The sequence below is a fragment of the Somniosus microcephalus genome, chromosome 29 (genome assembly GCF_052327205.1).
Source record: "Somniosus microcephalus isolate GS21.2 chromosome 29, FLI_Smic_1.0, whole genome shotgun sequence".
In the NCBI taxonomy this organism is placed as follows: Eukaryota; Metazoa; Chordata; class Chondrichthyes; order Squaliformes; family Somniosidae; genus Somniosus; species Somniosus microcephalus.
In genome coordinates this window covers 31,839,013-31,851,966 of record NC_141015.1, presented here as the reverse complement: position 1 = coordinate 31,851,966, position 12,954 = coordinate 31,839,013, and the positions used below count along the sequence as shown (strand labels likewise).

The 12,954-nt window shown below is 45.1% G+C and overlaps 1 long non-coding RNA gene across 1 annotated transcript; it reads left to right on the top strand.

Annotated features, from left to right (window-relative positions):
- Nucleotides 1–4,409: 4,409 nt before the first annotated feature.
- LOC147098619 (uncharacterized) lies at nucleotides 4,410–12,473 on the top strand. Its single transcript, XR_015074167.1, has 2 exons — nucleotides 4,410–4,524; nucleotides 12,083–12,473. It is a non-coding gene; the product is annotated as an uncharacterized LOC147098619 (long non-coding RNA).
- Nucleotides 12,474–12,954: the final 481 nt, after the last annotated feature.

The window sequence follows — 12,954 nt, the reverse complement described above, 5'->3', positions numbered from 1 at the left end:
TAATTTCACTGAAGTGATAGTCATTTCTTTCATACACTTTCAGCATAAAATCTCTGCTGTGACAATTCATGGTCCTTACAGTAAAGGTCACTGACATTTTCGCTTTAAAAATTGCCTTTTAAAGAATACAATTAGTCAGATTATTTCTTGACGCGTTCATCAGATTGGATCAGCTGGAATACAGTAAATTTAAAACAGTGCACCCAAGCCTTCACTGTGCACGAGTACTCATAACATGTACTACCCTTTTTATCCTGTCCTTAATATGAGACAAATTTTAAAAATCCTTGAGAATTGCAGACCTAGTTAGCGATTAGAGTAGGACAAATTCCCCTGTTACACAACGAATTTAAGTTAACATGTTCCCTCATTTCATTATTAACTTAACACAGAATCGATTTTGTCCGCAGACATCACACATCTCACTGTTCAGCACAGCAGGAATGATGATCTCTTAATAAGGCTGTTTACAAGGCAGCCGCTTATTCAGTTTTGCACCAATGTTGAGCTATTTTTGAAAGAAAATCCACCGTGTGAATGATGCAAATGTGTTTGTTCCGCTATCACTGAATACCTCCCTTACGATGACGCTTTTAACTCAGCTGTGAAGCAAATCAGTGTGGAGTAAACAGTTTGCGAATCCCCTCTGGTTTTCCGTTCCATTGTGTAACATAGTGCATGCAATTGATGTATTCTGTACTGCCTGATGCGTGTATTGCTTTAGGGAGAAGATGTCCTGTAAATACCGAGGAAGATCAAATTTAGTTCTGATCAATAGATATGAACTGACAGCATCAAGCACTCTGAAGTCTGTTACAGAACAGGCGGAAGCTTGTTTATACTAATACCCCATAGATAGTGACAAACAGTGGCCAAATCAAGAAGCGTTCAATTGGATCCTGTTTTGTCATTATGCACAGCGCAAATCAAACAAAAGCTGGCTTAAAGGAAACTCGTGTTTGTGGTGGGATTCAAATGTTGGAGATGCCGGAGTTAGCTTCTGCGTTTCTATTTCCCACCATTATTAGGTCAGGTGCAGTCAAAAAAACAACATGAAAAACAGGCACCAAAATAAAACCCACAGACACCACAAACATGGCTGGAAATCTGGCACAAAGCAGAGAATGCTGGGAACAGCAGCTGAAAATCGTGTTGAGATACCGCGGCAAACGTGGGAGTCGAGACCAGAGCTAGTAAAACACAACTGCTTTTATTCTACCTCATGGCAAAGAGAACTGGAAAAGCCCGCGCATCCACTTAAATACTCCCCAGACAGGAAGTGCTCCCGGCAGCCTGTCCCTGCGGGAAACAAGTTGCTGGAGGAAAGGGCCCCCGGCTGGGGGCGTCTGCTTAAACTGTCCGTGCCGCCGTGAGCGGATTATGTCCAGTGGTGGCGTGTCGCCACAATCAAATCATAGAACAGTGTCAGCTGTGGCTCAGTGGGCAGCACTCTCTCACCTCTGAGTCAGAAGGTCGTGGGTTCAAGTCACCACCCCAGAGACTTCAGCACAAAAATCTAGGCTGACACTCCAGGGCAGTGCTGAGGGAGTGCCGCACTGTCGGAGGGGCTGTCTTTCGGATGAGTCATTAAACCGAGGCCCTATCAGCTCTCTCAGGTGGACGTAAAAGATCCCAATCACTTTTTTGAAGAAGAGCAGGGGAGTTATCCCCGATGTCCTGGCTAATATTTATCCCTCAATCACCATAACAAAAACAGATTATCTAGTCATTATCACATTGCTGTTTGCTGTGCACAGATTGGCTGCTGCGTTTCCCACATTACAACAGTGACTACACTTCAAAAAGTACTTCATTGGCTGTAAAGCGCTTTGGGACGTCTGGTGGTCGTGAAAGGTGCTATATAAATGCAAGTCTTTCTCACAGCACACAAGGAGGCCATTCGGCAATTCGTGCCTGTGCCGGCTCTTTGAAAGAGCTATTCAAATATTCTCACTCCTCTGCTCCTTCCCCACAGCCCTGCCATTTTTTTCATTTTCTAGAAAGGATAAGAGGTGATATTTTGGGCAGAGATCCTTCATTAGGACCAAGTTGATTATCCTATTTCTCAGCCCTCCAGAATAGTCTCTGTACCAGTTGGATGGCAATTTTAGCACTTCTTACTATTAGCGTGTAATACTTGAAAGTTGTGAGGAGAAAACCTGGAGCAATACAGTTGTTGCACTGCTGAAATACTGTAGAAAATCTCCATCGTCATAATTTTGTTTCGTGCATCTCTATAAGTCTTCTTCTCTTCTTCTTCTTAGGCAGTCCCTCAGAACCGAGGATGACTTGCTTCCACACTAAAAATGAGTTCTCAGGTGACTGATGAGTCCAATGCGGGACCTACAGCCTCTGTCACAGGTGGGGCGGGTGGGTGGGGTGCTTGGGTTGACGTGCGCTCCTTCCGCTGTTTGCGCTTGGCTTCTGCTTGCTCCCGGCGAAGAGACTCGAGGTGTTCAGCGCCTTCCCAGATGCTTCTCCTCCACTTTGCGCGGTCTTGGGCCAGGGAATCCCAGGTGTCGGTGGGGGATGTTGCACTTTTTCAAGGAGGCTTTGAGGGTGTCCTTGAAATGTTTCCTCTGCCCACCTGGGGCTCGCTTGCCGTGTCGGAGCTCCGAGTAGAGCGCTTGCTTTGGGAGTCTCGTATCGGGCACGCAGACGATGTGGCCCGTCCATCGGAGCTGATCGAGCGTGGTCAAAGCTTCGATGCTGGGGATGTTGGCCTGAGCGAGAACACTGACGTTGATGTGGCTATCCTGCCAATGGATTTGCAGGATCTTGCAGAGGCAGCGTTGGTGGTACCTCTCCAGTGCTTTGAGGTGCCTGCTATACATAGTCCATGTCTCTGAAGCATACAGGAGGGCAGATATCACTACTGCTCTGTAGGCCATGAGCTTGGTGCTGGGTTTGAGGTCCTGGTCTTCAATCTCTTTCAGTATCCTTGCACTGTGTGTGTGTGAATGCCCAGATAATTAATTGTCAAAAGTATAGGGGGGAAATGAGGAGAATTGTTTTAATGCAGCAAGTCATAATGATCTGAAATGCACTGCCTGTAAGGGTGGTGGAAGCAGATTCAATAATAACTTTCAAAAGAGAATGGGATAAATACTTGAAAATTTGTTCATCCCTGTTTGGCATAAAAATAAAACAAAAAAGGTGACTCAACCGTGGCTAACAAGGGAAATTAGGGATAGCATAAGATCCAAGGAGAGGACATATAAATTGGCCAGAAAAAGCAGCAAACCTGAGGATTGGGAGCAGTTTAGGATTCAGCAAAGGAGGACAAAGGGATTAATTAAGAGGGGGAAAATAGAGCAGGGAACATAAAAACTGACTGTAAAAGCTCCTATAGATATGTGAAGAGAAATAGATTGGTGAAGTCAAGCGTAGGTCCCTTGCAGTCAGAAGCAGGGGAATTTATAATGGGGAACAAAGAAATGGCAGACCAATTAAATACATACTTTGGTTCTGTCTTCACAAAGGGGGACACAAATAACCTCCCAGAGATGTCGGGGAACATAGGGTCTAATGAGAGGGAGGAACTGAATGAAATCAGTATTTGTAGGGAAATGGTGTTAGGGAAATTGACGGGATTGAAGGCCAATAAATCCCCAGGGCCTGATAACTTACATCCTAGGGTACTTAAGGAAGTGGCCCAAGAAATAGTAGATGCATTGTTGGTCATCTTCCAAAATTCTATAGACTCTGGAACAGTTCCCATGGATTGGAGGGTAGCTAATGTTACCCCACTATTAAAAAAAGGTGGTAGAGAGAAAACGGGGAATTATAGACCGGTAAGCCTGACATAGGTAGTGGGGAAAATGCTAGAGTCCATTATAAAAGATGTAATTGCAGAGCACTTGGAAAACAGTGACAGGATCGGACAAAGTCAACATGGATTTACAAAAGGTAAATCGTGCTTGACTAATCTACTGGAATTTTTTGAGGATGTAACTGGTAGAATAGATAAGGGAGAACCAGTGGATGTGGTGTATTTGGACTTTCAAAAGGCTTTCGATAAGGTCCCGCATAAGAGATTAGCGTGTAAAGTTAAAGCACAAGGGATTGGGGGCAAGGTACTGACTTGGATAGAGAACTGGTTGGCAGACAGGAAGCAAAGAGTTGGAATAAACGAGTCTTTTTCCAAGTGGCAGGCAGTGACTAGTGGGGTACCGCAGGGATCGGTGCTAGGACCCCAGCTATTTACAATATATATTAATGATCTAGACAAGGGAACTAGATGTAATGGCCCAGTAATTCCTGTCACAACGCGTGAGTACAGATGGGGTACTCACGCGTGTGCCCGGAGGAATTGCCGGTTTTCAGCATGCACAGCGCATGCGCTGAAAACCGGCATTTCCTGTCCTCTGACCCAAGGGGTTAAGAGGCAGAACATGTGCGACTGCACAGGCAGCGCGTGCGCAGTGAAATTCCTTTTTTTTTTCCAGAGTTGCCCGAGTGTAAAGGCCTCCGGTTTTTACGCGTGGAAAAACCAAACATAAGTACAGGTACTTAGTTTTACAGGTAAGTGGTCTTTTAGTACAATTTAGAATTTTTTTTCCACAGGTTTATTATTTTTAAAGAATTTACAGTAAGGTAAGTTTAGTTTTAGACCCTATTTTTGAAAAATTTATTTTTTTCAAAAATTTGATTAATTGTTTAAAATATTTTTTAAAACTTATTTATAGTTAATGGGCCAGAAATTCCAGGCCAGAAGCGTGAGTACGGTCGGCTTACTCACGCTTCTGGCCGTTGGAAATGCCGGCGTTCAGCATGAACAGCGCATGCGGGGAACGCCGGCATTTCCAGACCTCGAGCGTGTGCGACTGCACAGGCAGCGCTTGCGCAGTGAACTTCGTGGATTTCATTCATGAAATCCATGAGCTATAGTCCTTAGAAGTTACACTGAAAAAAAGCAAGTGTAAAGTGGTTCATTGGCTGCGGAGGAAGATATATTTTATCGTGGAGCTTTTGAAATGCAATATTTTTGTTTGGGAAAGGGAGGGAAGTTATTTTAAGAAATTTTAAGTAAGTTTTAAAGTTAAAATTTTTTTTTTTTTTAAAGGGTTTTCAGAACGGTAGGTAGAAGGAGCAATTGTGGCTGTGTGAATGGAATGTGAGAATGAGTTATGTATGTATGTCCACATATATTCCTTTACGTATATGTATGTATGTTTTATATTCCTTTACTATGAATGTATGTTTTTAATTATGATTTTCCAATAAGTTACTTTCTCTGAAAGTCATAATTAAATAATACATTCATACACATAAGTAAAGGAATATATACATAACACGCAAAGGAATATATACAGACATACATACTTTCAGAAGCTCCACGATAAGAAATATCTTCCTCCGCAGCCTCTGTAGCAACTGTACCCATGCTTTTTTCATGTGTAAGTTGTAATAACTGGACCTCACTGAAAGCATTAATGAAAGCGGCGAATTATACTGCGCACGCGCTGCATGTGCAGTCGCACGCGTTCTGCCTCTGAACCCCTTCGTTTAGAGGACAGGAAATGCCGGTTTTCCCCACATGCACTGTGCATGCTGAAAACCGGCATTTCATCCGGCCAGATGCGTAAGTACCCCGACCGTACTAGCGCATTTGGAAGGGAATTATTGGGCCAACATTTTACATGTCAATAAAATAAAAAATTTAACACTTGCACGACTTGCCCCCTCGCATCTGCGACTGAGGGTCCAAGGAGGTGCATTGCGCAAGAGGTCATCATCGGACGTATCCTCACACTGTTCCCTTTGGGGAACTGTATGAAGTGGTGGAAGGATTTATGGCCGTGATTAACGCTCATTCCGTGACCGTAACCATCTTTGAACCAGCCATTAGGGTGGTTAGTCCTATGGCGGGAGGGTTTTACGGGCTCCCACAAACCATCTGGGGGGGGGGGGGCCACCAACACCCACGAACGCAAGTATCCCGCTGGATGTCCACCCAGAATTTAAAGTTGGAGCTCCGACTCCACTTGCCGGGACTGTCTGGAGTGGGGTTCAAAACCCTACTCCTTCTGGCCCAGCGGCGGGGATGCTTACTGCTACGCAAAAGGCCCACTCCGCACAAAAGGTGACACCCATACGTTTCCTGCGCCTTTTCCCTCTCCGTGACTGGAGCCCTATGCTGCCATTTCACGTTGCTAATCGGATTGGGCGTTTGTCATAGCGGTAGGATCCCCGCCGCTGGGCCAGATCAGGGTAGGGTTTCGAACCCCGCTCCAGACAGTCCCGGCAAGTGGAGTCGGAGCTCCGGCTCTAAATTCTGGGTTGACATCCAGTGGGATATTTGCGTCCGTGGGTGTGGGTGGCCCCCCCTCCTTGTATAGCTTGTGGGAGCCCGTAAAACCCTCCCGCCATAGGACTAACCACCCTAATGGCTGGTTCAAAGATGGTTACGGTCACGGAATGAGCGTTAATCACGGCCATAAATCCTTCCACCACTTCATACAGTTCCCCAAAGGGAACAGTGTGAAGACACGTATGACGACGACATTGCTAAATAAATAAATGGAATTAAAAAAATTCTTTTAGGGCTTTTAAAAGTCTTTAAATTGCTTTAATTCTCTTTAAAACTACTTCAGATTACTCAAAATAATGTAAACATTTAAAAAAGTTTATAAAAGTTACCAAAATCTTCAAAAAACTTCCAAAAACCTATTTAAACTGCTGCTTTGCATGTAAAAAAGCAAAGCAGCTTGACAGAAACATTGGGGGCATGTCCAGTGAAACTGAGACCTCAAGGGGCATGTCTCACTTACACTGCACGCTCCTGGGTCCGCGCTGGCTGCACTCCTGGGCGGCGTGACGTCATACGCTGCCCGGGAATGTGCTTTCTATTTCTCCAAGTTCAGGCGTCCCAGAAGCTGATCGGCAGGAGCGCGGGGTAAGTGCAAATACAGGGCTTGCACGCGCTGCAAGCCCCGTTCTGGAATTTCTGGCCCAATATAATTAGTGGGATGTTTTTAAAAATTTTATTTAAAGTTTAAGTAGCGTTTTGGCAGCCCATACTTTTCATGAGTTTGACAGTTCTTACTCTCAAACTCATGAATGAAGTTTCCCCTCCCCTGATTGGCTGCACAGTGCTCACCTGATCCCAGCCGGCACATCGCACTAACTACGCCGCTGGATCAGGTAAGCACATCGCGCCGACATCTGAACCGGGCCAGTGGCAGGAAATGCAAGCAGGCCCGGGCTTCAGATGTCGGCGCGCCGGGTGAGTGCACATCGGGGGCTTGCATGCGCGGCAAGCTCCCGATCCTAATTTCAGGGCCAATATCTCCAAGTTTGCAGTGACACAAAGCTGGGTGGGTGTGTGTGCTGTGAGAGGATGCCGAGAAACTCCAGTATGATTTGGGCAGGTTGGGTGATTGGGCAGATGCATGGCAGATGCAGTATAATGTGGATAAATGCAAGGTTATCCACTTTGGTGGCAAAAACAGGAAGGCAGATTATTATCTGAATGGCAATAGATTGGGAGAAGGGGAAGTGCAACGAGACCTGGGTATCCTTGTGCACCAGTCGCTGAAGGTAAGCATGCAGGTGCAGCAGGCGGTTAAGAAGGCAAATGGTATGTTGGCCTTCGTAGCGAGAAGATTCGAGTACAGGAACAAGGATGTCTTGCTGCAGTTGTACAGGGCCTTGGTGAGACCACACCTTGAGTATTGTGTGCAGTTTTGGTCGCCTTATCTGAGGAAGGATGTTCTTGCCATGGAGGGAGTGCAGCGAAGATTCACCAGACTGATACCTGGGATGGCAGGAATGACGTATGCAGAGAGATTGGGTCGATTGGGCTTATACTCGCTGGAGTTTAGAAGAATGAGAGGGGATCTCATTGAATCTTATAAAATTCTAACAGGACTAGACAGACTAGATGCAGGAAGGATGTTCCTGATGGCGAGGGAGTCCAGAACCAGGGGTCACAGTCTAAAGATAAGGGGTAAGCCATTTAGGACAGAGATGGGAAGGAATTTCTTCACCCAGAGAGTGGTGAACCTGTGGAATTCTCTACCACAGAAGGCAGTTGAGGCCAATTCATTAAATATATTCAAGAAGGAGTTAGATATATTTCTTAAGGCTAAAGGGATCAAGGGATATGGGGAGAAAGCAGGGACAGGGTACTGAATTTGGATGATCAGCCATGATCTCATTGAATGGCGGAGCAGGCTCGAGGGGCCAAATGGCCAACTCCTGCTCCTATCTTCTATGTTTCTATAAAAAGAAAAAAAATACAGGGAACGCGCAGGGGAGTGGCACTAATTGGATAGCTCTTTCAAAAAGGCGGCACAGGCATAATGGACCGAATGGCCTCCTTCTGTGCTGTAAGATTCTATGGCCTCGATTTTACCCTCCCACCACCCCACCTCCCCTCCCCCCCCGCCCGACAGGCAGGAAAGGGTCAAAAGCTTTAAATTTGTGATCCCGATGTGCTCTTGGCTGGCGTAATATTATTGACAGTGAATCAGGCCCTTGACGAGACTCCCACCTAAGGCAGGCGGGGGCCTACTTAACATGCGTAAGTCGCGGCCCGAAGATGCCATATATTCTTATATCTTCTGAAATCAGGGACATCTCATGGGGCATGTGATGTAGGCCAGTAAACTGAAGTACAGTGACAAGGGTTGCCTTTTCACACCTTGGGTTCCCCTAGATTTTTGGCAATTAAGGCACATTCTGGTTCATATGAAGTTTACTTATGAGCGGTCAGTGCTGCTGAAATCAAGGAGAACGTCAAGGGTTAAAACCCAAAAACGTAACAGGAGGTCACCACCCAAAACTTTAACACATGTTTTTGCAGATGGTGACATCCTCATGCTGCATTTCCAGCATTTTTGGTTTTATTTCGTATTGTGTTTTTCTCTATTCTTTTTAAATACACTTACTGATAATTTAATTTGCCCTTCACATGGTGTTGCTGAGCTCCATAGCTGGTTTAGGCACGTGTCAGTCGAAGGAACCTGGGTTGTACAAATACTGTGGAGCAGCATCAATTAGTGATTTAGTTGGATTCATAAGTATTTGTCCTTTATCATTATATAATTTCACCACGTATTTTTTGTTACTAATACCTCAAAAATAATTTTTCTCATCTTGTAACATCACAATCCACCTACTTCAAAAAATTCTTTATTCCAGATAAAAGATTGCACTGATCTGCATAAACTGGAGCCATAATCTAAAGCCAGTTTATGCTTCAAGTGACATTTTTTCCAGAAGTAGAATATTGCTGAATTGTCCCAATTAGTCCCAGAAGGTGAGTTCCTCAGTTGAAAGGTTACTAGTTATTTTATTTTTTTTGAGTGCCAGTTTAAGCATTGACTTTCCAGACTTAATATAAAGAAACTCTATCTGCTTTTAAAAAAAAACTTGCACTTTTTTTTCCTGATCGCTCCCTTTCGCCTGAATCCAGTATCCAACAGCAGCCCAGAGCAGTGGGCTGTGAAATGGGGCACAGGGACACAAGTCCAACATAGAAACATAGAAATATAGAAGCAGGAGTAGGCCATTCGAGCCTGCTCCGCCATTCAATATGATCATGGCTGATCCTCTATCTCAATACCGTGTTCCCGCGCTCTCCCCATACCCCTTGATGCCTTTTGTGTCTAGAAATCTATCTATCTCCTTCTTAAATATATTCAGTGACTTGGCCTCCACAGCCTTCTTGAGTGAAGAAATTTCTCATGTCAGTCTTAAAGGTCCTACCCCATAGCCTGAGACTGACCCCTCGTTCTAGACCCCTCAGCCAGGGGAAACAGCCTCCAGTCTGTCTAGCCCTGTCAGAATTTTATATGTTTCAATGAGATCCACTCTCTTCTAAACTCTAGTGAATCCAGGCCTAGTCGACCCAATCTCTCCTCATACGACAGTCCTGCCATCCCAGGAATCAGTCTGGTGAACCAGGAAACAGCTCCGCTTAGGGTCGTTGGTGAAGGGGAGGTGGTGGGACACACATGCGTACCCTCCCAACAACTCAGCGCACCACTGCCACACCTCGATTGAGAGTCAAAGCCACTCAGCAGGTTCCTGTTCATGACCATGATCCCTCTCCCCTTTCTTCCTCGTCCAACAGGTAGCAATAGAAACATTGTCTAATTACTAAGCTCCAGTCATTCATTTGAGAAGATGGACCCCATATTTTTTCTAGGAAAATACATTGAAACCAAAATGGCTGCGTAGTTCATTTAGTCGCCAACGTTGCCTTGATTCCAACCACGATTCTCTTCATGCACCACAGATGACTTGCCCCTAGACTGTTTTACTTGGTTAAATATTGCATGGTTATCTATTTATACATTAGACTGTGTATAATTGGTCGGAAGCCAATTTGAAACTAACTCGACAAAATTAGGCTGGAAAAGTCACATTCATAAATGGGTTTCCATGTCCAATTAGGATGCTTTTATGAACCAAGATCTGTACGGGTCCTTCCTTTTAAATTTTTGCATTCATCAGTGAGTGCTGAAGATGGAACATTTTTTCATTACTTCCACCAGTGCCGACACTAAGCACTCCCAATTTAGGAATGTGGGTTGCAGACAATTACTCCCTTTAGACTGCCCGAATGATGTATTTGAACCCTTCTTGAAAAGAACACCACTTACTGCACTAATTTCAATTTTATACGCCAACCAATGCAAGAGCTGCATCAGCAGACATTTTCTCCAATTAAATATTGGGAAGACCCAAGCCATTGTCTTCAGTCCCCGTCACAAACGCCGTTCCCTAACCACCGACTCCATCCCTCTCCCTAGCATCTGTCTGAGGCTGAACCAGACTCTCCGCAACCTTGGTGTCATATTTGACCCTGAAATGAGCTTCTGGCCACATATCCGTGCCATAATTAAGACCGTCTTTTTCCACCTCTAACATCGCCCTTCTCTGCCCCTGCCTCAGCTCATCTGCTGTTGCTTTCGATACCTCTAGACTTGATTATTCCAACGCACTCCTGGCTGGCCTCCCACATCCTACTGAAGTAACCAAATTACTATTATACTTTAATTTGTATGTTAGAATATGTATAATGTAGCACCAATGTACAAGGTGGAGGTAAATGGGTTAATTCGTACCCCGAGTTAAACGATATAGAGGTCTGTATATTGCATTTACCCAGCTAAGTTTTAAAATATGATTAGGTGACTTCAACTGCTGAGAGATTAAACTGCAGAGCAACTCGTGGGAAGATTAGGGAGGATGTCTGGTCGGCCAGGCAGGCAGCATATATACAAGATAACATAAGAACATAAGAACATAAGAAATAGGAGCAGGAGTAGGCCAATCGGCCCCTCGAGCCTGCTCCACCATTCAATAAGATCATGGCTGATCTGATCCTAACCTCAAATCTTCTATCACTCTGCATCCACCCGAACCCATGTGATCTCCCGGGAGAGGCGAAAAACCAGATAAAGACCCAATGGCCAATTTGGGAGAAAAAAATCTGGGAAATTCCTCTCCGACCCATCTAGGCGATCGAAATTCTTCCAGGAGATCACTCTGTCCCTATATTTTCTGCAGTACTTACCTTCTGTAAAGGCGATCTCCACCCCAGCCAGGAACAGGAATAAAACCATCTCCTGAAATCTAACAGAATTAGAACACAGTAGGAGCAGAACAAGGCTACACGGCCCCTGGGCCCACTCCACTACCCACAGGGCCATGACCATTCCGAACCCAGACTCATGTCCAATTTCCTGCCCGCTCCCCGTAACCCTTTATTCCCTTTACTTCTAGGAAACTATCTATTTCTGTTTTAAATTTATTTAATGATGTAGCTTCCACAGCTTTCTGGGGCAGCAAATTCCACAAACCTACCACCCTCTGAGTGAAGAAGTTTCTCCTCATCTCAGTTTTGAATGAGCAGCCCCTTATTTTAAGATTATGCCCCCTAGTTCTAGTTTCACCCATCATTGGGAACATCCTCACCGCATCCACCCGATCAAGCCCCTTCACAATCTTATATGTTTCAATAAGATCGCCTCTCATAACATATCGAAGAATTCGTTTGTTGAAAATTACAACAGGGTTCCATTCTTCAAAGTATGGTGGGACTAATGAAGATGTGCTTGCTTTGCAGAAGTAACCCGAGAACAAGGCCAAAAGTCTGTGCTTTGCATGCCATAACAAGGACTGTTATCTTAAGGAAACATGTAACGAGCAAAACCACCTGGCTACGGGCAACTGGATGGTTGTAAAGCAATTAAGATGAGGCCCACAGTCACAGGAGGTGATGGGACCAACTGATAACTGAAATGTGGGATTTGTGGATGGCAAGAAGAGGAAATGTCACGGTTTATAAATGCAATTTAGCTATAACTCTGTATATGCTGATAAGCTTTACCCCCGCCCCTAGGGCAGGGGCTTGATTTTTGTATAATTGTGAACGTTGCTAGGATATCGGTGGAGTCAGATTCAGACAGCGATCTGAAAGGTTCTCCCCAGGCCTGAATAAACCGTTGTGACTTCAATTAGTTGGTCTGTCTTTCTTACAACAAGCCGGTGACGTCGACCTTGTATATCACTTGGTCCGCACTTTGGGGGCTTACTTCACTACGTAAACTTGAGATCGTCCAAAACTCAGCTGCCCGTGTCCTAACTCGCACCAAGTCCCATTCACCCATCACCCCTTTGCTCGCTGACCTACATTGGCTCCCGGTTAAGCAACGCCTCGATTTTAAAATTCTCATCCTTATTTTCAAATCCCTCCATGGACTCGCCCCTCCCTATCTCTGTAATCTTCTCCAACCCCACAATCGCCCCCCACCCCCCGCGATATCTGTGCTCCTCCAATTCTGCCCTCTTGAGCATCCCTGATTTTAATCGCTCAACCGATGGTGGCCATTTCTTCAGCTGCCTAGACACTAAGCTCTGGAATTCCCTCCCTAAACCTCTCTACCTCTTTCCTCCTTTAAGAGCTCCTTAAAGCCTACCTATTTGACCAAGCTTTTG